Source organism: Petaurus breviceps, unplaced genomic scaffold, assembly GCF_028583685.1.
Source record: "Petaurus breviceps papuanus isolate PSGF00001 unplaced genomic scaffold, PetGlider_PUasm1.0 151, whole genome shotgun sequence".
Lineage (NCBI taxonomy): Eukaryota > Metazoa > Chordata > Mammalia > Diprotodontia > Petauridae > Petaurus > Petaurus breviceps.
Genome location: NW_027185712.1, coordinates 23,185,328 through 23,213,284, shown reverse-complemented (window position 1 = coordinate 23,213,284; position 27,957 = coordinate 23,185,328). Strand labels below are relative to the sequence as shown.

General features: G+C 37.9%; 1 long non-coding RNA gene across 1 annotated transcript in view; it reads right to left on the bottom strand.

The window, feature by feature from the left end:
• Positions 1-238: 238 nt before the first annotated feature.
• The window catches only part of LOC138152702 (uncharacterized), a 44,491-nt gene continuing 16,772 nt past the window's right edge, over positions 239-27,957 (bottom strand). Inside the window, exons 2-3 of the long non-coding RNA XR_011166177.1 lie at positions 2,674-2,728; positions 239-1,065 (exon numbers count right to left, since the gene is read on the bottom strand). This is a non-coding gene — a long non-coding RNA (uncharacterized lncRNA). The remainder of the gene's footprint in view (positions 1,066-2,673; positions 2,729-27,957) is intronic.

The following is a 27,957-nucleotide window of genomic DNA, read 5'->3' as shown; positions in this document are numbered from 1 at the left end:
TCAGAATTCTTTGAGAAGAAGATGACTTTTGGAAGGGATGAAGGAGGAATACAAGCTGGAGAGAGAAAGGAAGTTTATGCAAAGAAAAATGTTTATACTAAAGGATTAGCAATTGGTACCTGGGAATCCTGGAGAAAGGGCGCCAGGTTGGGACTATACATATACTGTCTGGAAAAATTGATGATATGGTAGGTTTTCTTAATATTTTTTTTTCTTGTTAAAAAGGTAGTCTCAACTGAAGCAGGAGTGTGGGTAGAGGGGCAGGGAGAAGGGTTCAAGCTAGGGAAATTATTGTGACATAAAAATAAAAGATATTAATATAAGTTTTTAAGAACACCAGAAATAGGAAAGGGCCACAGAAAAGGAGACAAGAGAATTTTAATGGCCAATTACACCTACCTCAAAATTTTACCTTGTCTTCTATTCCCAAAGGGAGGGCCGCCAAGCTTCCAGCAGCCAAACTTCTGAGAGCCTTACTTTGGAAAATGGGGCTTAAAAGGAAGAAGTTCATGACCCTGCCAACCATTTCATGCTACTCTGCTGAGCTGACATCAATTGGTAAAGAGGGGTGTAGGTGGTAAACAATTTTCTCTAGGTCCAGGACATGAATCTATTACATAATAGGGGATTCAAGTTTCCAGAACTTGAAGGTAAGCCAACATAATAGAGGGGATCACAGACTTTCTGCCTTGCCTCTCTTAGATTTTTTTATGCAACACTATTTGATATTTCTCCTTCCCCCCTTCTTTTTTTTTTCTTTGCTTGTCAGAATGAGCTTGCTCCACTTAAAATCAGAGAGGCATGGAATTGACTTTGTTGGAATTTTCTCAGTTTTATCTTTAACTGTGCATCTCAGATAGAAGGAATTCAGATGATTTCAGGTGATCATATTTGTCCATGCACACAATTCAAATAGAACATTGACACTCACCTTATAACTTACCTTATTAAGAGGCAGTTCATAGGAACCTTGCAAAGAATATTAGACCCGGAGTTCAAATCCTGATATATACTTAATGTGTATGACCTTAGATAGTTAACATTTCTCAGCCTCAGTTTCTTCATCTGTAAAATAAACATCTATTTTCAAGGTTGCTGTAGGGATCAGATGGGGTAACACATGTAAAGAATTTTGCAAATGTTGAAGTACTATACGTGTGCTACATCAGGCTTCTTTAGCTATTGTTAAGATTGGAGGATGAGATTTGGTGCATGATATGCCCAAATGCTTGTCAGAATGAACCTTTTTATTACAGGTTGCTACAGTCCCCACATCTGTGGCATGTTGAAGATAATGACAATAACAATAGCTTGGCTCAAAAAAGAGAGAAAAAGAAAATGGTGCCAAAGAAATGTTCTGCATATTTTTCTTTCTTCTCCCCAACCAGTGCTTGAAAAATGTCCCTGCTCAGTGTGTTTGCTCATCCACACAACTGCCAGCTGTGCCTTCTTCTCGAACTAGTTGCAACATGGTCGACCATTTCTTATGCAGGGGCTGTCATATTGTAAATGACATAGCCTCAGAACTAGAACTTGAACTCTAAACAATGATTAACTGGTATTTCAAGGAATTATTGGCCCTACTCAAAAATGAAACTCATCAGTATTCCACCAAATGCTACTATATAAAGGCAGTATCAACCTGTCCAGAAAACAGATTTTTCTGGTGGTATGATACATGACCATGAAAACAGTGGTGTTCGGTCTGCTAAAAAATAGAAAGCATACTTACCAAAAGGGTCTTTGCTTTCCAGCTACCAAATTTAGAAAAGTATTCTAAATCTTGAACTTAAATATTATAGTTTGCTTGAACAAAACACTGTTTCTAAGTCATCACAGAACTACCTAGTCACCATTTTGCAGTTGAATCAGTCATTTTGACCATGATAACAGCAGATCAGTGAACAGTCGATCCGTCACTAAAGGTTCAATCCAGACTGGCCATTAAGACACCAAATTGGGTAGACCCTTTGGCAATTAATTGATTGCTCTGTGTTGACATATAATGGGTCAGTCTGGGTGATTGTTTAGACCCAGCCAGAGGGTCTAACTGTCAATATGTGCCAGATGGGGCAAGTTCAGGAATTATAGCAACCTTGTATCACATCTTCCAGGTAAGGCAAATTGCTATATGGCAGAAAAAGCACCTGAGATTGGTCCCTGAGTCAATAGAAAGCATATAAAAAGCTTCCTGCTTGGGAAAGATAATTGCCTAAGAATCTTGCTGTTTTCTTATGTTTGTTCTCCTGATCTTTCCATATATATGACTGCAGAGTCTTCTATCTACAGTAAAAACTTTCCTTTGGGTACAATAAATCAGTGCAATTCCTGAGGCCTTACCTGGGAGGTAGAGGCAGAGATGGGTGGGAGCGGTAAAATCCATACTGCTGCATTTACAGTCGAATAAATGCCAAATAAAACTCAAACTGCTTGTTTTAATCTTTGTTTATGTCAAAATGTCTCATTTATAAAAGACTCTTAGGGTTAAACATGAAGACATGCTTCTCCTGGAAAATCTGGAAAGGTAATTTATCTGAACTGATTTTTTAAATCCTGAACAGCACTTCATATTTAAGAGGGACTCATCTCTAAATGGGAGCCAGCACATTATAATAAAGAATTCTAGTCTTTGATTCAGGAGATCTGGCATACAATCTCAGCTCAGACTCTTACCTTGCTGTGTGACTTTGAGCAGATCACGGAGCTTCTCTGTACCTAGGTTTCTAACCTATAGAATAGAGTAACATTTGCTTTATTGAGATCACAGGGTTTTATTGAGGAAAAACTTTAAAAAATCTTAAGGTACTCTTTAAATATAAAGTATTTTCTAACAATGTAGTTGAGGGAAAAAGAAACATATAAAACCCCAAGAATACAAGATATTCTTAGTGCCCTGGACAATCGCCAAACAAAGTGATCTGTTATTGCAGAGGTGGGGAACCTGTGCGCCTCAAGGTTACAGTGGCCTTCTAGGTCCTTGGGTTCTTCCTTTTGACTGAAGTCAAACTTCACAGAACAAATCCCTTTGATAAAAGGATTTGTTCTGTAAAACTTGAACTCAGTCAAAATTTCGACTGAGGCACCCAAGGACCTAGAAGGCCACATGTGGCCTCGAGGCCACAGGTTTTACATCCCTGGATACCATTATGCCACTGGTGTAGTTCTTGTGTAGCTCTACTAAAGATTTTTGCCTTTGGAAATACAGCTTTGATCCTTTTACTTCTCTCTGGCACCCTCCCTCTATGAGACCTCCAGTCAAATTCTGTTCAGCCATTTTCAGTTATGTTTTCCTCTTCATGACTTCATCTGGAGTTTTCTTGGCAAAGATACCAGAGAAGTTTGACATTTCCTTCTCCAGCTCATTTTACACATGAGGAAACTGAGGCAAATAGGGTTAAGAAATTGTCCATGGTCACATAGTAAGCGTCTGAGGACAAATTTGAACTCAGGTCTTTTTGACTTCAGGCTCAGCACTCTATTCACTGTGCCATCTAACGGTCCCTTCATTCACCAAAAAGAGGAGAACTAAGGATACAACTCTGTACAGTTTGCTAATTTACACTGAAGTTACTTAAATGGTATTGTTGCAGCATGATTTGGTCTCAGTCTGTCAACCTTGATCTGAGAGAATATTATCTTCTTCCCTGGGTGATCTTTCCCAATAGTAAGGAAAGCAGAAAGGTTTGGAGCCCTTATTTCAGAGTCTAATCAGCTTAATCTGAGGGCAAATTCAAATCATTTGTCACTATCCTTCTGCAATTTAAATAACTCAAACCAACTTTCTGAGTCCCCAGCTCTTTTTTTACATTAAACCTCAGATACACACAAACTAGCACTTTCTCCTGAGGATGTAAGGACTCAATATGTTTCCTTTATACTGGAGAAGATGACACACAAACTACTCTCTTAAAATTGGACCCCAAATTCTTTGAGGTTCAAGGTCTTGCTTGAGCATTCTAAGCTTCATAGCATCATAGAGTTTCCATTCTACTATAAATCTTTCCATAAAACTAGATGAGGGAGGATTGAGAGAGAGAGAGAGAGAGTGTCATATCACCAGCACCAGACCTCTTGACAATGGTTGAAAGAGTACCCTGGCCAACTCCATGTATAAAGGGTAGCTAACTGGTATCTAAAGGGATGTGTGTGTGTCTGTGATTTCTTCCAGCTATTATCTTTGCCTCCTATAGCTGCTAATATGTGAGCACGACTCCAGTCTGAATTGTGTAGGGTTACTGGCATTTTGCTCTAAGACACGTTCTGAACCTCAAGTTGTCTCTTCTAGGAAGGTGACAGATGTGAAAAATCTCAGCTGCTATCATAACACTCTTTGTTCCTCAATTCCTCAGATCCAAGTCAAAATTTCTCTCCCTAAAGAAAGCTGAATCTTTGTTCATATATTTTATCCTTTCCCTTATTCTACCTAGAATCTTTTAAATAAGTCTCTCCTTTCTAACTTCTCCTTTTCTTATCTGCCTAGATGAAGCTCCCTAAATGACTACTCTCCACTTTAAATCTTTTCTAACTACCTTCTCTCTGGTCAGTTAATGTACTCCTTTCTGACTGCCTCAGCTGCCTCATGGCTTCCATCAAACCATGCTGCTCTCTCCTCTCCAGTTTCTTAAGCATACCAATGCTAGGCTACTCTTCCTAAAATACTCCTTTCACCACGTCATTCCCTGACATGTGGGGGTGGATGTTCAAAGGTAGAGGACATAAGAAGGACACAAGTAGACTCAGACAGGAAAGCCAGAATGCAGAATGAAGGAAGATCTTGAAGAAAAGAACATGCTGAGAAGACATTCTGTAGCAGGGCAAGTCTTACGGCTTAGGAAAAGATAATATTCTGAAAAAGACATAATGAAGCATCCTCAAAACCCTGTGGCAAAGAGGTGGGGAATACCTGGGACAAAAATGAATGTTCATCATCAGATGTAGTCGCTGTATTTTCTATGTTCACTTAATTGTTTTTCTTTGTCCTAAAGGAGAATTCAGACTAGAGGGAAGTGGGGTTTGAAAGCATTGTAATGTAAAGACAAAAGGGATCATTGGATTTTATTTGTATTTATTTATTGAAAGGAAAGATGATCACAGTAAACGTGCTTTTCTGCTCCCCAAATCTTCTAGGGGCAAACCTCCTGCAGCTGAAGTTTCAGGTCAAGCCCCAACTCATTTGAGAAATAGAGAAATGATGAGGATACACAAGGAATGGTGAGACCATGGCCCACATCTCTCTACCTTGCCACTCTAAAAGGTTAGAAATAAGCTTATGTTCAGGACCCCCAGTCAGAACTGTGGTATGACCCTCATGTTACATGGAAACTGAAAGTATATGTTCAGTCGCTCCCACACACACACCAGCTTAGATACACGGTAGTGGCAGGATTAGGCGTGCCAGCAAACACATGTAGCACTTGTGCGTAGAGATGGCCCACAGACCATGGAACTCTGAGCATGCAACTTGAGCCACTGGCATTGCTGGTGCCCTGATTACCACTGTGCCTGACTCCTCCATGTCTGGATTCTTTGGCTGCAGTCCCTATTCATGTTTTCTTGACCTTCTTTTATCAAACACACCAACTTAGCCCCTCAACTACCTGATTGTCAGATAGATCTCATCTGAGCAGTCCTACCATGATATGACTGAAGTACAGTGTACAGGAGCAAGCTCTTGGGGAAATAAGGATGCTTTTTAGAGGCTAATTTAATCAGATAATTCAATAAACATTTACAGAACACATTTTCTCCCTCTCTCCAGCCCTCTCTTCATCCATACTTCTCCATTGCTACTACCATTATAACTCTTCATGACCTCATTTAGGGTTTTCTTGGCAGAGATACTAGCTTGATTTATTATTTCTTTCTCTAGTTCATTACAGATGAAACTGACGCAAACAGGGTTAAATGACTTGCCCAGGGTCATACAGCTGAACCAAATTTAAATTCAGGAATATGACAGAAACATAGATGTCCTAGAATCTCATAATTACTTGGAACATCTGCATATAGAACTGATATTGAAGATATATAGGTAATTGATACAAACATCTAAATACCATAGCCATATCCTACTAGATAAATGGTCAAATGTAATGAACAAGTAGCTTCAAATGTAGAGATGGAAGCTACTAACAAATAAATGAAAAAATATTCCCAATTATTTATAATAAGAGGAATTTCAATTAAAAACCTTTTAAGACACCCAGCAAATTACAATATTACAAAAGAGGAAAATGACAATTGTTGGATTAGCTGTTGTCATACAGCAACACTGATGTACTGTTGGACAAACTCTGAATTAATCCATTCAATCTGGAAAATACCTTGGAAATATATTCAGAAAGTCAATAAACTCTGCATACCCTTTGATCCAGCAATGCCAGTACTAAATATATACCCCCAGAGAGAGCAAAGACAGAGGGAAAAAGTGTTCCTATGTACAAAATATTATTTATTTATAGCAATATTTTGTTGTTGTTGAAAAAAATTGGAACAAAAATGTGTACTCCTCATTTGAGGAATGGATGAACAATTGTGATGTGAATATAGTGAATTATTGAGCCATAATAAATAATAAAAGTGGAAATTCAGAGAAACCTTAAGAGATTTGTATGAACTGATTCAGAGTGAACTGAGAAGAACCTTGGGAACAATTTATATGATTACTACAGTAACATAAAGTCTTGAAAGATTTAAGAACTCTGATTAATAATATGACCAATCATGACTCCAAAGACTGATAATGAAGCATGCCTCCTACATCTTGACAGAGAAGTGATGAGCTAGAGGTAGAGAAAGAATTATACCTTTTCAGACATGGCCAAGGTATAAATTTGTTTATGCTCAACCCTTTAGAAAGGAAAATTTTATTTGATTTTGATTAAGGGAAGGTGGTGATAGTGATGAGAAAAAGGAAATAAGAATTAAAGAATTAAACAACAGAAGAATATAGAAAGAAGTTGAGAGAAAAACACAGATAAATAGGACAATGTTAATATTATCATGGTAAATTTGACATACAATTTAAAAACATAATATCGTGATAAAGAGATGTGTGGTGACATACACATGCCCCCTTTTCCATTCTTTTTGTATATTCAATTTTTGATGATTGTTATTTTTTTAATTTAGTTTTAGTTTTCAACATTTACTTTTATAAGATTTTTAATTCCAAATACTCCCCCTCTCTGCTGCCCCATCCCCAAGACAGCATGCACGCTGACATGGTCTATACATGCACAATCATATCAAGTGTGTCTCCACATTACGCATGTTGTAAAAGAAGAATCAGAACAAAAATGAAAAACCACAACAAAGAGAAGACAAAAAAAAGAGAGAGAGAATATAGTATCCTTTCATCTGCATTAAGACTTCATAGTTCTTTCTCTGGATGTGGATAACATTTTCCATCATGAGTCATTTGGAATTGTCTTAGATCAGGACTACACAATATATGGCCCGCCAGCCACTTACAGCCCCCCAAACAGCCTGAGGACAGTATGTTGTTCAGGCTTGTTTTACATCCACTACATTATTCACAGGCTGCCCCAAATCCCTTCACAGCTTGCAGGTTGTGTGGGCCTGTCTTAAATCATTGTATTGCTGAGAGAGGTAAGTCTATCAAAGATGATCCTTGCACAATTTGCTCTTACTGTGTACAATGTTCTCCTCATTCTCACTTTACTCAACATCAGTTCATATAAGTTTTTCCAGGTTTTTCTGAAATCCACCTGCTCATCATTTCTTACAGACATATTTGTTATAAAGTTTATTATGCAATCAAAAAAAAAATAAAGGATGGTCATCTATCTGCCTTCATGATGGAAGAGCCTCTTTTTGATCAGAGTCCCTCTTTTGTTCATCTGCAATTAGGATTCATCCTCCCCACTTCAACCAGAAAAGGGGACAGTCACTGTATGCACCTTCAAATCTCCATCAGTAAAAGAAAATGTATATAAATACATTTTATGTATAATGTATTGCTTTTTGGCATCTTTCCTTATTCCCCCCCCCACTTCCATCTAATGCATTAGGAAAGGTAGTAATAGGGAAGTGGATAGATAACTGTGCTTCCACTCAGAAAGACCTTGCTTCAAGCCCTGCCTCTGACTACATACTGACCATGGGATCCTGGATTAATCACTTAATCCATTAGTGACTCAAGTAAAGTGGTAAAACCCTAAATTTCAAGTCAAGTACTGATCAGCATTGGTAGCGGGAGTTTCTTAGTAGGAGATCCCTACACTGATAAAATTGCAAGTTCACTCAGTTTTTTTTTTTTTTTTAGAAAAGATCTCATCACTGAAGTGCCATTTTGATGCAATGTAAAAATTAAGAGGCATAAATGTCTGACATTAGAACTTTTCAAATTTTGATGTAGTATAGCAAGGTAGAGTTAAGGAGAAGACTGGATATAAGAAAAAAAATGAAGCGATTAACATGGAGTAAACAATGGAAAATACAGAGGTCCTAATTTTATCAGTAAGTTAAAGATAAATTGCGGCACTCAGAATTTTCTAAGCACAAATGTAATTTTTATATCTGGCCATGAGAGTCCAGTCCTACCTTCCTCCAAATAAGTTTCAGGTCAACATATAGGGCATTATTACTCTGAAGTATATGGCCACCTCTAAGTGGTAGTTCATAGCATTAATAACTAAACACTCTATCAAAAGAATAATAATGATAATAGTTAATATGCAAACCATGTAAGGTTTACATATATTATCTCATTTAAGCCTTATAATAATCCTGTGAGGCAAATACTAAAGGTATTATTATCTCCATTTACAGACAAGAAGAATGAAATTCAGAGATTAGGGATCTTGCCCACAGTCATAGAAATTATAAGTGTCAGAGGAAGGATTGTAATCTATGTCTCTCCTAACTTCAAGTCTAGGATCATTTCCACTATATCATGCTATCTCTAGAATTAGAACTACAATATACTTAAAATATGCACATGTGGCACATTTCCCAGGTAGGTCAAAGACAGAAAAGGTGTATTATATATCAACATATTTATAGGGGCAGCCAGGTAGCACAGAGAGCAAGAGCACTGGCTCCAGTGTCGGGATGACCTGGGGATCGAATCCGGGCTCAGACACTTAGCACCCACCCAGAAACACCTGGCAGTATAACCTCGAGCAAGTTACTTAACCCCAATTGCTTAGGGGCTGCCAGGTGGCTCAGCAAGTAAAGATCATCAGCTCCAGTGTCGGGATGACCTGGGATTGAATCTGGACTCGGATATTTAGCACCACACCCAGAAATAACTGGCTGTGCAACCTTGAGCAAGTTACTTAACCCCGATTGCTTAAAAAAAACATTTATAGAACCCTTTTTTGCTAGTTAAAAGTTGATTCTTTTGTACTAATTAAAAGCCAGTTTAAAAATAAATTGGTCCATTGATGGGTGAAAGAACAAACAAACTGCAGTATAGGAATATGTGGCAACTGGACTTTCCCTCACTCATGGACTCCCTAGAAAAGCTATCCAACATTTGAAGTTTCTAAAACCATAACTCATGAACCTAATATAGTCAGTTAAACAAGGCATTCATGCAATGCAAAGACTGTTTAATCAAATGGCATAGTAATTAAAATGATAAGAAATGGTACCTCTATAGATACATGAGGTATGATCTCATATGGGTTACCACTCCATCTATGTGGGAGAACACATAGAGAACATGTGAGACTAGGGAACACTCACAGAGAACACATTGGTATGTAATACATGATAGGAGCACATGTATCTAAGACACATGCAAAGAAACATGTATGACTAGGGTGCACAGATGGCCAGGTTAACTCAGGTGTTGTTAAACTTCTGACTTTCTCCCGTGATACCATCATGCTGTTCTCGTCTTCTCTCAGTTGAATTTACATTCTTTTTTCTCAATATCTCTCTTGGTCTCATGCCCGTCAGACAGTTCTTTGATACCATGTGTTGGTTTCAGCTGTTTAGCTTCTTCTGGGACATCTGCTGTTCTCTGCTCCCATGTATTAGGGAGCAATGGCTAGAAAGCCTCTCCCTGAGAGTTACAACTCTTTTGCGCAAAGTCAAAGGCTATGAGATATCACATTAAACCATGAAATTGACAAAAAAAAAAATGGCAGATTATCCCAGGCTAAGATAAAGTCCACTGTTTATATATAATTTTTTTTTATCACTTCAAGATCGTTAGTCCAAACAACTATCTGATGAAGGTATCTAATGTCTAATTCCTATTAATGACTGCTAAATACATAATTGCTACAAATGTAATGTATTTTTGTATCATAAAGAGAGTAATTTAGAAAACCCATTCTAGGGACCCCCCCCCAAAAAAAACCCAAAACCAGGAACTGCTTGAGGAGGAAAAAACCCTCCCCTTGTTCCCAAGATCCTCAACAATTGATAGCCAAATAAAGTTGAGGACAAAAACAAAAGGCTAAAAGCTCAAAGACTGATAATAAAAGTGGAGACTACAATAGAGGACAATCAAAATTAGAGCAAATGCAAAGAAAGAAGTACTTTCCTAGCTATCAAAAATATTTATTAAAGTACTGAATATAAATGTCAAGCACTATACAAGGTACTGGAGGAAAAAGTCCAAAGAATGAAACAATTTCTCCACCATCCTCTGTATGAAGTCTTTCCCTTCATCTGCTGGTATCCTCCCTCTCACACTGCTTGATGTTGAATTCCTTTGTATATGTTTCTTCTTATTCACTACACAACATGCTATGGAGATATACATAGACATTCATGTATATATACATACATGCATACTTGTCTCCCATTAGAAATTAAGTTCCTTGTGAATGAAGATTTTTCATATTTTGTATTCATATCCCCAGAGCCAAATATATTGCTTGGCACAAGTTGTTGTTGTCATCATCCAGTCATTCAATCATGTCTAGCTTTTCATGATCCCTACGAATTTTCTTGGAAAAGATATTGTAGTGGTTTATCATTTCCTTCTCCAGTGGATTAAGGTAAAAGATGGTTAAGTGACTTGCCTAGAGTCACACAACTAGTAAGTCTCAGACCAGATTTGAATTCAGGTCCTCTTGACTTCATGCCTAGCCACTGGCACCTAGCTGTCTTGCCACATAGTAGGGCTTAATAAATATCTGTTGTTTTATTGAAATATATTTCTTTCCTCTAAGTAGAGATGTGATAAACCATAGGTAAGGAATTCTTCAGGCTCCTTACTCTTCTTTTCCCCACAATATCTAACCAGTTGCCAAGGGTGAATTTTGTCCCCACAATATATTTCACATTCATCCCTTTCTTTCTACTCATATAGCTGCCACTATGGTTAAGCTCCTCATGATTTCTTTCCTAGACTACAAGGATATCCTCCGAAATCACTTTCCTCTGCATCCATCATCCACATTTCTGCAAAGTGGCACTACTAAAACACAGGTCTTACCATGTCATTGTCCTGATTGATACAATTTATTGTCTCCCTATTACTTCTGGATCACTTACAAACTTCTTTGTTTGGCATTTCAAGCCCTTCACAAGATGGTTCCAAGCTGCCTTTCCATTCTTCCCTATGTCCAGAATTACTTTTTCCTCCCATTTGCCTCTTAGAGCACTTACTTTCCTTCAACACTCAGCTCAAATGCCACCTTCAATATGAGGCCCCTGGTTCTCTCCCCCTAGGTTATATATGTGTATATGTGTGTATGTATGTGTGTATACACATGCACAAATGCACATTTATTTATTTATTCATTAATTCATTTATTTGCTTATTTGCATCTTTATTTATTTGTATACAGGTTGTCTTTCCTAATAGGAGGTAAGCTCCTGAAAGGCAGGATCCATTTTATTTTTATCTTTGTATCTCAGATGCCTGGCATAGTATTTGTAATAAAGTAACTACTTAATAATGTTTGCTGATTTAATGATTGGCTTTATTATACATAGCTTCTGATGATTAAGGCTGTTTAAAAAGTTTTTTCTACTTATTGTAGAAGTTTCCCAATGAAAAACAATTGAAGTGTAAAAATACAGCAAATTAATAAAATAATAAGGAAAATTGATTATGGGACAGGCAGGACTGTGCCAAGAAAACTCTCAAACAGCTTGACCTTGTCATTCAACTTGTCCTACTAGTGTCCTACCTTTAATGTTTCCATTTAATTTCACCACATTCTTGAGCCAAAGTGCCTTTGGTTCTAATTTCCCTTTCCATTGTCCCACTGGCATATTGGTCAACTCATAAAAATTTTGTTTAAGTTGGTTAGGACTGTCATATTTGAATATGTTCTTCTCGACTTCTCATTTCTCATGGTTTGACTTCTATTTCTCATGCATTCAGCCAGATATCTTGGCAACAATCACAAATAGAAAAACTTGTTTCCTCTTTGGCTTTAGCACTAATCCCAGATGTCCTTCTTAATTGCTCAAAGAGGATCACATTGAGCTAGCACCCAGCTGTCCTCTATGGGTCAGTTGCCATTCAACTTAAGCCCTCACTTCCCTTTGCCCTCTGACTAGTCTCTGACACAACATAATTAAATGTCAATTTATTTGACAGAAAGTATGAACTAGGTGTACACTTGGTGGTGCTATAAAACCTATAACCCTCCTCCTCCTTTTTGCAATCTGCAGAGAAGTAGGTCATCAATTAACCAACTAGCAAGTGAAATATGTGTTCTAGCCATTAGGTGGTGCTACTCTTAGATTCCCAGTGAAATAACTACCTCAGAGAATATTCAGTGTTAGTGTGCATGCACTGGTGTTGCCAAAGAGCACAAGACTCCCTCCACACCTAGATCATAAGGATGCAAGGTCTATGAGATATTAGAATATGTCCCCTCTAACTGCCCCAAATTCCCTAGGACTCATGTTGTGGCACTGTAGCTTCAGGTTTAATATACAACTAAGCATATAATTTAAAAAAATATTATGGAATTAGCAAAAGAAGTATCCCTTGCCATTGCACTGAAGTTCCATCTGCAAAATGTGTTCTTGCTAAGCAGTTTCCTTTATAAGACTTAGATAATAAACGTTTTATTTATGTGATTTACTAAAAGATAGCAAAGTAAATAATTGCCATATTAGCAAAACTATATTAAAACAAGTTTCACTAGATAGTCTCCCCCTCTATTCCACTACCCCTTCCCAATGGAATTTCTCTTTACCCTAAGTAGTCAAATTCAAAGGACTAATCATAGGAGTTAGGCATCTGGGACTACTGTCTGAGGTCAGATTCTTCAATAAACCGGGGCTAAGGAGCATTGTAGAAGGGAAAGTTTGTCTTCCCTTCATGTCACCAACAGTTAGTACTTTCAAAAACTATAATACAAGGTCCTTAGAACCTACTTCTGCCTCAGACCCAATTCACCCTGGTAGTCCAGGTAAACAGCTTTAATTTTAGTTACAGGTCTGCTCTCAGCTCAGGCTGGTCTTGTTCACAACAGATAGAGTAATTGGCAGCTGTTGATACAGTGTCCTTGCTCAAAGTACCACTCTCAGTTGTAGACATCATCTCTCTATGACCAGCTCAGCCCAATAGCCTATGTCCTTTTTTTTTCTCTCCACTGTCAACCACAAGGAATGGAATGACTGAATGAGGTATCTCTCTCTGGGCAAAGTCCATGAAAATGGTCCAAGAAGGAAGAGCCAATCTGTAGACCTTCACAAAAAATGTCACCCTGACTCATAATTTCTTAGTTTCATTCTGGTCTGGAACTCACTCCCAGATGGTCATTGTAAACCCAGTGACATTTAGAATTTCCAACTGCTTCTTGAATACTTCTTTCCAAAATCCTCCTTTTAATTTTCTTTTAACTAAAAAAAATCATTGACATGTTTTCATTTTTATTGTATTTTTTCATTTCTGAATATATTTTACCCCTCCATACTTCTCCTCAGTGAGCCATCTCATATAACAAAAAATAAAATGTTCTTTTATTTTAAATATGTACTAATAAAGGTCTTCTCCTGTCCTTGTATTGTCCCAAAAGTCAGAATTCTAAATTTTACTTAAACTTTTCTTTGATACTACCCTGTCAAAATTTCATTGAAGTATTTGGCAAATTTCCTTTAATTCTCTACCTGATCTAACCAATTGTTCTTATAATTAATTAATAATTCCTTTTTTTTTTTTAAAGCAATTAGGGTTAAGTAACTTGCTCAAGGTTACATGGCCAGTAATTTCTGGGTGTGGTGCTAAGTATCAGAGCCCAGATTCAATCCCAGGTCATCACAACTCTGGGGCCGGTGCTCTTGCTCACTGAGCCCCTGGCTGCCCCTAGTGAGCCACCTGACTGCCCCTCATAATTCCTTTTAATTTTCACATGTTCTTAATTCTCTCTCCCTTGGACAATAGATTGAGAGGGAAGGAAATGGGGATAGATAAACTTATCAATTTGTCTTCATACTCATCCTAAATTTAATCTTTCCATAATGGTCCCAAAGCCCATTGCTATTTCCAACCAGTAACCACAAGTTTCTGTCTGTCTAGTCAAAAAGACATCTTCCAAAAATATTATAATTTATATTTGAATCAGAAGTCATGTTAAGGCCCTTATGAATATAAAGTAGATATAGTTAAAGGAAAATTTGTTCTGTTTATAATAATTCAGTGTTCTCCCTTCCCACCAAACACCACAGGTGCTAAGTCAGGCAAGAGATGTCCAGAGAACTTTCCTAAAAAATTGAAACAGGTCAGCAACACTTCATTATCACATTAACCAAGTTTACTAAGCTTTGTTTAAACTTTTCTTTGATGCTGCTTTATTCTAAAACCATGGGATTGAAGGTAATAATATGGAATTTGATAGGGATACATATATTTTTTTTTGTTTTTAGTTTTAATCAACTCCATAAGTACAAGATAGGGGAGGCATGAATGGATGGCAGTTTGTTTAGAAAAGGTTCTAATGCATTCTTGTGGTTCACTGAGAGGGATAGCTTCTTGGAATATGAATGTAATAGCAGTGACATGCTGACAAATGTTTAAAAACCAACTCTTCAAAAAGACACATACCCATGACATACTTTTAAGCTTAATTTTTATTATTAACACTTTTTCATCACTTTCTTAAATCAAGACAACTAACAAAATAAGAAATCAAACCCTAATTTGTTGTTGTTGTTCTGTCATTTTCAGTTGTTTCTGATTGTTTACGACCCCATTTGGGGTTTTCTTGGTGGAGATGCTGGAGTGCTTTGGAACTTCCTTCTCTAGTTCATTTTACAGTTGAAGAAATTGTACAAACAGGGTTAAATGACTTGTCCAGGGTCACACAGCTAGTAAGTGTCTGAGATCATATTTGAATTCAGGAAGATGCAACTTCCTGATTCCTAGCCCTGTACTCTACCCACTGTACCACCTAGCTGCCCAATTTTTAGCATTTGCCAATTTCCAAGGAATAAAAAGTCACACTGAAAACTTAACAATCAACTCTCACCAGCCCATACACACTGGCTCCAGAATACCCTTGAATGATGGTCTCATGATACCCTATCCTTGTCAAATCATATCTGCAGTATCATAGCGTTCAGTTCTAGGAAACATAATCTAAGAAAGAGGCTGATAAACTGGAAATGTCTAGAGGAGCACAATATAAATGAGCCTCCAGTTTATACCACACACCAATCAGTTGAAAGAACTAAGGATATTTAGCCTGTAGAAAAGAATATTTAGAGTGGACATGATAGCTTCATGTCTTCAAAGACCTGAAGAGACTGTTAAGTGAAATGGACTGGACCTGTTCTGTGAGTTACAGCGGAAAGAAATAGGAGCAATGGATAAAAGTTGCAAATGGGATGGGGATTGGGGGGAATTTAAACCTGGTATCAGGAAAAAAGAATTCCCAACCATTACTGATATCTAAAAGTAGAATAGGATGCATCAGGAGGTAGAGAGTATTCCCCTCACTGAATGTCTTTGAGCAAAGGCTAAATGGAGGCCTGTTGGAGATGTTATCAAGAGGATTTATTTTATAGATGGGTTGGACCAGATGACTGCTTCTGATGGCCCCTTCCATCTTGGAAATTCTGTGATTCTGCCCTGTTAATTAGGAGTTATATAAAAAGGAACAGTTTAAAAGATAAGTCATTACCCAACAGCTCTATGAACTTTTTCTAGTAGTTCTCTCTGAATTATTCTCCATAAATAACCCAGCTGGCATGAAGCACATATTCTGCATGGCTTAGTGGTGACACACATCCAGCCATGCATCTGCTCCACAACTGGAGGGTCTGGTGGTTTTTCATCAACAGTGAGCAAGAAGGATTTTGGTTGTAGAGAAAGGAGGAAAAAATTATTCTCCCGAAAAAAGTGGCTCTGAGGCTACTCATTCTCACTGCAAATGGACCAAGGTGATCATTCTCAAATGAATTCAAAATGGAATCTTCTCTTCTTTGACTGCAGTAGAACTTGCTATAAAACAAATATTTTGTACAGAATTCTTTCTCAGAAGAGGTCACAAAATAGATAGATACTGGGCAATTCCTACCTATAATGCTGCCAAAAATATGTAGGGAAAAGTATTATTAATCCCAATTTACAGATGGGAGTTACAGGAGTTTTCCAAAGCCATGGAGTCCATAAGATTAGTTGGAAAGAGGCCCTAGTTTCTGCCTTCTTGATAACTCAATAGCCATTAAAGAGATATGTCTGCCACCTACTTTCTGTGTTTTAATGAACATTTATGTATATATAGAAATCCATGGAGGGAAACTTATCAAGAGAACTCAGGGGTCATTTAGTCTAACCTCTTCATATTACAGATGAAATAGCTGTGGCCTAGGGAAGTTAAGTGACTTATCCAAAATCACACAGGAGGTAAGCACAGAGGTGAGAGCTGAAGCCAGGTCTTCTGATTCCAGATACAGAATGCTTTCCTGAGAGAAAAAGAGAGATGAAAAAAGGAAAATACTTGCTTATTCACTCTCACATTATTCAGGGGAAAAAAAATAACAGGCTTTCCATCTAAGACTTTTTACTAAGTAAATGAGCTTCCTGGCAGGGCCTTAAATAGGTATTATCTATTAAGAATAGTAACAGCTATTAGAAAGTTATTTCTAATATGCAGCTAGAGTAGACTAGAAGGAGGCTTGACTGAGATGTGGCAGGAAAACACATTCTCCTCACGTATCTCAAAATATATCCTTAAGTGGAGTGTCACTGATGTTTACATTTCCATTATTAGGCTTTCATTTCTCCACAAAAATCCCACTTGGATGCTCGCTCATAGGATGGAGATGACCCTAGGTTTTTAAGGGCTATAACAGGAGAGAACAAACTCAAGAATACTCAACCAAGGCTGAAAGGGTTTGAGGCTACATCTACTAGAAAAACAGCCAAAGTATAGTAAGGCCTCTCATGAAAAGGCTGGCCACTAGCCAAAGCATTTTTTTATAGCAACTGATGGAAGTGATAAAGATAGTTACTAGAATTATGATTTCAACTGCTAAGGATATGTGAAGGAAGATGCTATCTGAATCCAGAGAAAGAACTGATGAATAGAAAGAAGTATATATATATATATGTATGTATGTATGTATATATATGTATATATATATAATGGTTTTACACACACACATTTATGTACATATACATATTTGTATCTAATGGTAGTCATCTCTAGGGTGGTGGGGGAGGGAAGAAAAGGGGAAAAAAGAAATATACTTGAAAACTTTAGTATATATTTAAAAGGAATAGTAAGTTGTATATAATAGATTTGCAGTTTCATGTGCAATCATCTTTTTTTTTTAATTCTACTATGTTACAGAAATGCATGCTTTATTTCTTAACTTCAGAATAAAATAAATAAGATTTAATTTTTTAAATAATGGAACTAAGAGTGAAGAAACTCTCTCAACCAATTTTGTTTGGTACCTTTTCTGCAATTGATAGAGAGAATTGCCTAGATGACTTACAAGCCAAATGACTTGTTCATGGTCACTCAGTCAGTACCTATGAGAAGCAGGACTCTCTGCCTCTGAGGCTAGCTCTCTTCCCATTGCTTTCCTGCCAAGTCACTAGAGAGAAAAATAAAGGGAACCAAGCACCTCTTAGTCTCATATGACTCCCTTCCTTTTCTGTAATGATGCAGAGAGAGTAGTAGAAACGAGGACTGAGGGTTATTAGACAATTTCCAAATATTAGTTTCACTCTTGCTACTTTTAATGTTCAATCATTGTATAACCACTAGTAAGTTGATAGATTACTGGAGGAACTGAACCACATCCCTATTGACATTCTTAATATAAATGAAACCAGAAGACATAAATAACTTGCAGCTAAATGGAAGGATGGATTGCAGATTTTCCTGAGAGATTAAAAAAAAGGAAAAGAGTTGGCAGAGTTGGTTTCATCTGACACTTAAAGGCAACAATAACAACAAAATCATTTCATGGGATGTCTCCTACTCAGATCCTGCAAGCAGCTGCAAAACTCAGCATTCCCCTTGCTTACTGCAACCAAATGGGAGTATTCTACTTGGGAGACCTGACTTACAGTAACCACTTCATATCCACTTTAGGGTGAAACTTCTAAAGATCAATCAGTAAATAAATAAACATTTATTAGGCCCTGACTAATGTGCCAGGCATGGTGCTAAATTCTGGGATTAGCCAAAGAGGCAAAAGACAATCCCTGCCCTCAGGGAACTTTCAGCCTAAGGAAGGATGCACAAGACAACTGAGAAGACATCAGCAGCTACACAACTGTGTGCCTACATCTCCATCATCATAGAAATCTTTTTGTTTGTTTGTTTGTTTGTTTGTTTTTGTTTTTGGAGAGGGGAAGGCAAGGCAATTGGGGTTAAGTGACTTGCTCAAGGTCACACAGTTAGCTAAGTGTCAAGTGTGTGAGGCCAGATTTGAACTGAGGTTCTCGACTTCAGGGGTGCTGTTCTACTCACTTGCCACCTAGCTGCCCCCATAGAAATCTTTATGACAATGAAATGCACACCTTGGATATATTGATGAAAACATGAAGGGGACAGGAAAGCTAGCACAAGCAATAGCTGGCTACATGTTCACAGTCACACAAGTGACCAAGAGATATGGAGAATACAAGATCCAGTTGTGTTCATTCTTCCTTGTTTATTTTTTTTTAACTGACTCAGTAGGACAAAATGTAGCCTTAAGGGCTTTCCTCCAATGACCTATCTCCCACGAGTTAGTTCAAAGATAAGATTTGTTGACAGATGTAGCCATGGAGGTAACAGATTAAAAAAAAAAACAATGAAAGGGAATATCGAGAAAGGCATAAAACAGGGAGACATATGCTCACTTAGGGTGTTTGTCAGTCTCAGGGAGGACATTCTGGGCAGAGTCAAAATAGAAGTGCACTTCATACACATGGCAAAGTCTTCGAAATGCTCATTGTTGTACTAATTGCATTGAGCCCAGAAATACTACAAAGTCTAATTCAATGAAATCCATATCACTCAAAAGAGATGAACAAAAGCAAAAAAACTGGTTTAAAATGCAGATTGTGGATAGAGCATTTCTTGGGGCAGGGGAAAGAAAAGCAGGGAAAGGAGGGGAGGAAGGAAGAGGTCTAAGAGCACCATAAATGCTAATGTCTTCTCTCTAGTCTCTACAGGTTTGTAAAGCAAATAGACCTCAAGATTGGTGGGAAGTTGCCACTGCTAGCAGTATTACCCAGGCTCCAAAACAGGTGCAATATTTTAAGTCAACTCCACTCATAAAGCTTTGCAAGGAGAGAGCATACTCATAATGGAGAGATAGTATTTTTAAAATTGGAAAAAAGGTAGAAATGATCTGGTAAAAATGGTAAAAAAAAAAAATGGAAAAAAGGTAAAAATGGCAAGCATGGGCATATATTTTTCCCAAAGAAAACTGATGAGGAAGCCACTGAGGTTGAGGTGGCAAGGGAGAGTGGATATGACTAGAGCAAAGCAGCAAATCTGTAGATTTCTTTAAAAAAAATCAATCTCAATGTTAAAAAAAATCAATCTTAATGAGCCCCCATATTTAACCACCAAAGAGCATTGCTACCTAGTTAGATTATCATTTTCAATGAAGTGCTGACAATCAAAATCCCACACTTAATGTGAAAGTTGTGCCCTCCACCCAATATGAAAGGATGATCAGGGATAATGCCATTCTCTCTGTGGTTCCAAAAGAGGTGTTACCTCTATTTCCCAGGTCTATATTTGCTGAGTGGAATCTGTTCCCCTCATTAATCTAGATGCTCTGGTTGGCATGTATTTGAATTTTGGTCTAAGTCCCAATGCACTAAAATAACCCTTCTCTCTTCCTTGGTCTGTTTTATTTTGATAAACCCTAATCATGAGAATATGGTATAACAGAGCCTTCCAAAAGCATGTATTAGTTGTAAATAGTCTTACTCATAACATAAGACATGTCACAATAACTTTGGAATGAAAGCCACCCACAGTCAATCTATAGGCACACCCCAAACACCAGAGTTTTCCAACATAGTTCAGATATCCAGGCTAAACAGTCCCACAAAGAGCTTCAAGCATCCCAAATCATTGTATGTAGCTAATGTCTCCAGAACTTTTCCTTTGATGGAATATCAGAGGTTATAGTCAAGTTGGCTGGAAAACCAAGGGACCAAAGTGACTGAACCTCGAAAAGGGTAGCCACTAGCAACCTAAATTTAGATCTGACTCTTCCTCTGATACATTTTCTTGATGCTCTCTTCTCTGCTCTGGCTACACCTCCAGACCATTCCAGCTCCATTGTTGCTTGTGTGAACTGTTTTTTTTTTTCCCTTGCCCAAGCCCACAAGGCCACCACTAAGCTCATCACAGTATAGTAGCTACAACACCAGAGCAGGCTTTATCTGAGTAGGCAATGTCTTTGTCCCCTCTTGCCTCCAAAGTAAAGGGGATGTTGGGGTAGTTAGGTGGTGCAGTGGATGGAGTGCTGGGGCTGGAGTCAGGAAGATTCCTCTTTGTGAATTTAGTTCTGGGCTCAGATGCTAACTGTGGGACCCTGGGCAATCCACTTAACCCTGTTTGCCTCAGTTTCATCATCTGCAAAATGAGCCAGAGAAGGAAATGGCAAATCAGTCCAGTATCTTTGAGAAGAATACCCCCAAATGGGGTCATGAAGAGTCAGACACAACTGAAACAACTGAACAACAACAAAAGGGATGTTGCACACAGGTTATGGCATACAGTTGTCCAGTGTCTTGGAACCTCGTTACATATATCATAAACAGGTGCTAGCAAAGACCAATGACTTGTACCCAGAATAGAAGAGTAGGAGAAAATTTGACTGGATGATATGTAGAAAATTCTGGCACAGTGGGTAGATCCTCTATGTAGGATTAATTGAAAGAGCTAGGGACAAGCATCTCACAAATTAAGAAAACAGACATATTCTGGACAAGTAGAAAGTGCTCCTGCAACATTGAAATCACAGATTTATCCACCCAGGAGCTTCTTGTCCTTGTTAAAATGCAAATATCCCTGAGATGAGTGAAAAAGTAAGGATTTTTATTTCACTTTAATATAAGAGAAACTCAAAGTTTTTTTTCTGACCTTGTTGGCTTCATGAACATAGTAAAAACAGGAATGTGGCTAGGCAAGGTGAACACATTGCCCCTTGGATTAGACAGGAGTGTGAAGACAAGTACCTCTTCTTTGCCCACTCATCATCAAGGAAGAGAAGGGGTTTTGAAATTTAGAAACTGGGAGACCCAGAAAAAAAAGTTACAATTTGCTGAGGGCAACTGCATGAACAAAGTCTTATTACATGTAATATGCAGAAAAATAGGATGGCATAGTGAGTGCTAACTCTAAGTTATAGTGAAATATCAGAGAGAACCAAAGTCTGATGACCAAAATGGTGACTTCAAAAGTAAATCTCACCCTTAAAACACTAGCTACTTAACTAGGAGTAACTCCACTATGTTTTCTTTTCTTATTTTTTTTTTTTTGGAAGGGGGAAGGCTGGGCAATTGGCGTTAAGTGACTTGCCCAAGGTCACACAGCTAGTAAATCTTAAGTGTCTGAGGCTGGATTTAAACTCAGGTCCTCTTGACTCCAGGGCTGGTGCTCTATTCACTACACCACCTAGCTGCCCCTCCACTCTATTTTCTAAAGAGATTGGGGGAAACAATAATTTTCTGGAAATAAAAAACCTGTTCTACCCCAAAACTCTGAAAGAACAGATAAATCACTTGTTGATTAAAGAAAACCAAGAAGACTCTTTTTTTCTCCCTTAGGGTTGTCCAAATTTCTGAAGATGGCTATTTGGGAAAAATAGCAAATTGCTTTAGGACTTTAAACTAGAAAGCATGGCAGAACCCAGTCTTCTCATAAAGAAGAGCTAGCAAAATAGCAAAAATTCTAACTGAAGTGGAAGCTGGAACCAAAGAGAAACTCTACAACCACATTCCCAGTGGAGCCGTGACTGGCAAGTTGTCAGGGAAAAAAAAATACAACAGAGTGACATTCAAGAATGACAATACAACAAATGGCCTGCCATCTAGCACAAAGTGTCCATCAGAGACAACCCATCTGGTAGAGAACATCAGTAAACAGCAAGGAAGCAATACAATGATATCACCAGAAGAATCACCAGCCCTACAATGTTAGAAGAATGAACTGCCCCTCCACATGTGTGCAGCTGCTCACATTCCCTTCATCCATGCTCCGCTATAAATGTACACTGGCCACATGTTTTCTTCACATGTGTGTCCTTTCACCTGCATTCACTCATCACACATGCTCTCTACAGGTGTAGTCTTCCTACTGATGGTACATGTATTTGTAGGAGAATATACTCCAGGTTTATAGGGGAAAATGTTTTATTGCTATTTTTTTTTTTACTATACTATCTCACTAGATGTGTTTGCTTTGAAGTAATTTCATTCTCTAGCTGACTAACAAAGTTAAAATACATCAGTCAGTCTCATGAGTTATATTTTTGTGAGGATATGGATACACAGAGTATTTTTAACTTAAAGAAGCCATGTCTAGGAGGCACACTTTGTCAGTTAAAGGGCTGCCCTCAAGGGCCACAATAGTCATTCATGTATTTGTGTGATTTGGTTCATCTATCCTTTCCAATGCAATAGCTAGATATTTATAGAGAAAAAGAAGGTGAGCATTGGTCAGAAGAAAAGGCACTATGACTAAGTCATTGCTTAGCATGAGAACACTTCAGGGAGAATGGTGACCAAATGGAATAAAAGAGCATGACTAAGGAGGTAAAATGTCAGCTCCAGGGTAGAGTATATACATGATTGCCATAGAAAAAAGTGAGAGCAACAGTGGTGGTGACAACTTTCTAGTTGAAGGGAATTCAGAAACCCAGCTTCATGTATGTGGGCTTGAAGACTGACATTTACTCACAGAATAGCAACAAAGAATATTCCTTTTTTATGTCAGTGTCATGGGACTTATCCTGGACCATACAAGTATAAGCCTGGGTCCTCAGACTTCACTTTGTGGAAACTCTCTAGGACTTCCTGTGCTCCTAATTTGGATTTGAATTCAATTTCAGATACTTCTCAAACAATAAATCTAGACACTATCCTTGTCTTCCATTTCAGATTCATACTATCATAGGCAACACTTTCAGTTTCAGATATCATGACATTGACCACCACCTTCTGCTTCCTCAAACAATTTGATACCTTTCCCACTTCATTGCCTGAACATGAATATACTGTTTACAAACCCATAGGGTCACAGAATTAGAGCTGCAAGGGACCTTAGAGGTTATTGAATCTGTTGAATCTGACTCCCCTACATTCTGCATATGAGGAAAATGATGCACAGAGAAATAAAATGACTTGCCCAAGGTGACACAACTATTAAATGTTTGGGGTAAGATTTAATCCCAGATTTTCCTTAATCCAAGTCCAATGCTCTATTCATTTCCTTTCTACATATTGGCCCCCACACCATTCCCTAATACAGCAAAGTTTCAGTCATGGCTCCTATATAACCTTACCAGGTCCTAATACTGGCCTCCCAAAAGCAGGGCAGGAGAGCACAGGAACCAGCCCTGATGCAATGTTTAGAATTATTTTTCTGTCCCAGATATCAGCTCATGTAAAGACTAAAGAAGACAAGAACTCATCTCCCAGCCATACTCTGGCAACATTTATTCTCTGCCACATTGGAAAAAATCAAATATAGTGTACAGCTATTAAAACCACTAAAGATGTGGGCCCAGAAAGTTATACCCATGCTCTCTTTCAAATACACAGAGATTAAATGAGGCAAGAGTGAAGAGGAATAGAGAGATGATGAGTGAATTGAAAAATTCTTGACAAAAAAGAATGAGTAACTTAATCCTATCACCATCTAGAAAAGGGTGTCCCACAAGCTGACACACTGGGTTAAGTTTTGCCCCCTGAGGTATATGGCCAAATCCCTTTATAGACTATTCTAGGGGACAAAGGTCATCCCAAATATTTATCTCAGATACAATCACAAGAAGCCACTGAAAAGTCAGAACTCTCAAGAGCTCTACAAAACCAAAGTGAGCTATAAAAATACTTAGTGTGTCACATTTCTCATTTCATTCTTTTACCCTGGGTTTCCTTTTTCTTTTTCTCAGGTAAACTAATCATCTTTTGACAAGAAAGAAAGGAAGAAAGAAAGAAAGAAAGAAAGAAAGAAAGAAAGAAAGAAAGAAAGAAAGAAAGAAAGAAAGAAAGAAAGAAAGAAAGAAAGAAAGAAAGAAAGAAAGAAAGAAAGAAAGAAAGAAAGAAAGGAGGGAGGGAGGGAGGGAGGAAATGGAACTTATAAGTGGGGGCTATTTTTCCTCACTTCTCAGGCAGCATCCTACAACTTAGGTTTATGCCTCCAGGAAACAATTATCGATTCCTTATGTGTGCTGCCTCCATTATAAAGGAAGGCCCTTGGATGGAAAGGCTGTTATTATTTTAGTATTTGTATTCCCAGTACTTATCACTGAGCTTGACAATCTATAATCTAAATAATTCTTTTCTTTGTTCCTATTAGTTTATTCATTCATTCACTTTGGCTGGGGACAATTGACATTTGAGTCCAGCCTTTGTGACCTAATGCCAATGGAGTGTCCTAAGAATGCTGACAGCTAGGCTCTTTTTTCTTTACTTGTTGAGGAGAACTTCAGAAGAAGTCAAATCAAATTAACCACATTTGATTTTCATGATGTGGACCTAGGTAGGAATAACTGGTGTCAAATGGTTAAAAGTAACTTTATTAGAGTGGTAGTTTCTGTTTTACCTCCTAGTCCAAACAAGCATAGGATCATGCTAATTCTTGCTATTATAAAAACAATAATCAATAATAATTACAAAAATAGCCAAAGCATGAGGGCACCTGATAATTTCCATATGATTCCTGCTGTCTTATTGGCTACTGGATTTATCTTAAAAGATGCTCTTGATGAACTTGCAGAAAATGAACTTTTATTTAACTACAAGAAGCAGTTATTTTATCTGCCTGTGTAATAGTTTGTCAAATATTTTATAGATATAGATATAGACATAGATATGGATATGTATATAAATATGGATATAGACATAGACATATCTCTATCATTGTGAAGCCATGCAGGAGCAGCTTTCCAGAGGACTACTGTTTCTGTGAACAGCTTTCAAGGTTCTGATGACATAATATAGTGAGCTCTCTATTTATTAAATAACAAATCAGAGCAAAACATTTATAGAAAATCAAAATACAGCATTCAAAATGTTACAACTTATCACAGAAAATAAAAATACAGCATTTACCATGTCACAACTCAACAACTTTTCACTAAAACGGCCACATAGTTTTCACCAAAGTGGTCACATAGTTTTAAACAAAGTACATTCATTAAGTCCATTACAAAATCCTTAATTCAATCACAAAGTGCAAAAGTCAAAGTTCTCCACCCCAGCTCACAATAAATTATAATCTTCTCAGTCTGTACATAGTATCCAAGTAAAGTCTTCTTTCAGCTTGACTGGAGGCTGGCTCCCAGCTTCCATGGTTCCTCTTTAATGGTCCCTGCTCCAACTGTCACCTGGGTTCAAAGACAGGAAGCTCCCAGTACCTTGTCCAGCTCCTTGTCCAGTTCTTCATCCAGTTCCCATTTTATATTGAAGTTCACAGTGTCCAGTCCAACTCACAGTTCCTGTTTCTGGGAGGACAAAACTTGACAAAGCCACAATAATATTCATTCACATTGCTGGCACCATCATCAATTCACTATCTGCCTGTGAAATCAACACAGACCCACAAACAAGGTCCAAGAGGTCAGCACAAATCATCAGTAAAGTCCCAGAACCTCCAAAACCCTCCTCCAGGACATCTGTAAACATACAACCAGAAAATCCTCTTTCAGAGCTTCCAGTAATGTTTCAGGGCTTCTGTACAAAGTATCACAAACAAATATCAACACAGACAGAGGAGACAAATAAAGTGCCAGGATACCACAAGTTTTCTCCTTCTTGATTCTGCCACCACAAGAGTCCTCTTCTCAGTTCTGTTGTCTTTAGCCTGGGCCTCTTCTTATATATGGTCATTACCTCCTTGCCTTCCTGTTGCAGAAGTTCATGAGTTCTAGGGTTCACAGATTCTGTTTCTTAACAGACTTGATATAAGGTTCAAAAGAAACTTGAACTGAAACAAGGTGTTAATTCAATAGCTGAAACAATGTGCTCAATTCACTCAAGACCATTTATATCTGAACTCCATCAAAAGAAAAAGATGAGACAAAGAGATTATATTCAATAGTAAAAGTTAATATAGTACTTTTAGATTTGCTCACAAAAACCATGTGAGGTGAGTGTTGTAAATTTTGCTGCCCCAGTTTCTCAGATGAAGACACTGAAGCTTTGTAATACTAATGAAATTTAAAGACCCCCCTGTATTGGCTTGGTTTTTGGTTTGATTGTGTTAAAACCCAGAGCTTGTGAATCCCACTTGTGGGGTGGACTTGTTGACATGAAAAGAGAGCACTGAACTGGGAGGAGCTGGTGACAGAAATTTAGAGAGACACAAGAAAGGAGAGAGGCAGAAGAACTTTTTGGAAGCAATGCCCTTGGAGGCAGAGAGAGACTGAGAGGATTGCTGAGGGCCACTTTGAATTGCCCAGGACTTTTGAGAGCTGCCACCCAGAGCTGCCAAGGACTGAGGAGACATGGCTGTTATGCTGGTACTTTGTCCATCTGTTTTGATGTTGTTTTGCCAGATTTGTCCACTGGTGAAAGACAGTCCTGTTACAGAGGACTTGGAACCTTGCTATTGGTTCAGAAGCCCTGAAGAAGGATTTTCTTGTTGTATGTTTACAGAAATCCTGGAAGGGGGTTTTGTTAATGTTTTCAGGGGTCCTAGGACTGTTCTGCAGACAGAGAATGAATTAATGAAGAGACTGGCAATGTATCTTGTGGCCTTGCTAAGCTTTGTCTCCCCAGGAACAAAGATTGCTGAGAACTTGCCTCTTGTCAAAATGAAGAAAAGACCTCCATTTGTGTATTAAATGCTGTGCTTAAGCTTGTTGTAACTCTGGGGTAGATTCAATTGTGATCCAAGGGTGGGGAACTTTTGACCTTTTTGTGCTCTGTGATTGAACAAATGAATGTACTTTACTTATAAATGGAAACTAATCTCCATTTGAGAAGAGGGGCTTTGTGATGGACTAAATGAATGTATAGCCTAGGGTTGGGGTAGTATTTAGAAGAGGGACTTTGTGATTGATTAAATGAATGTAATGTCCAGGGGTGGGGTAGTACTTGATTAAATCACACTTGGTAAATGCTGTATTTTGAATCATGTCATATTTTGATCTTCTCTGTTCTTAATTTTTCACTGAATAAAATGGAGAACACCTATGCTGGTATTTTGAATGTTGGGAAGTTGCTTTTGCTTGGCATTACAGACTTAGATAAATGAAGTGACTTATCCCAGGTCAAACAACCTATAAATTGGGATAGCAAGAATCTGACCTTATTTGACTCTCTTAAAGCTCAACAAACAACTAAATTGAACAACATTGCTTTGTACA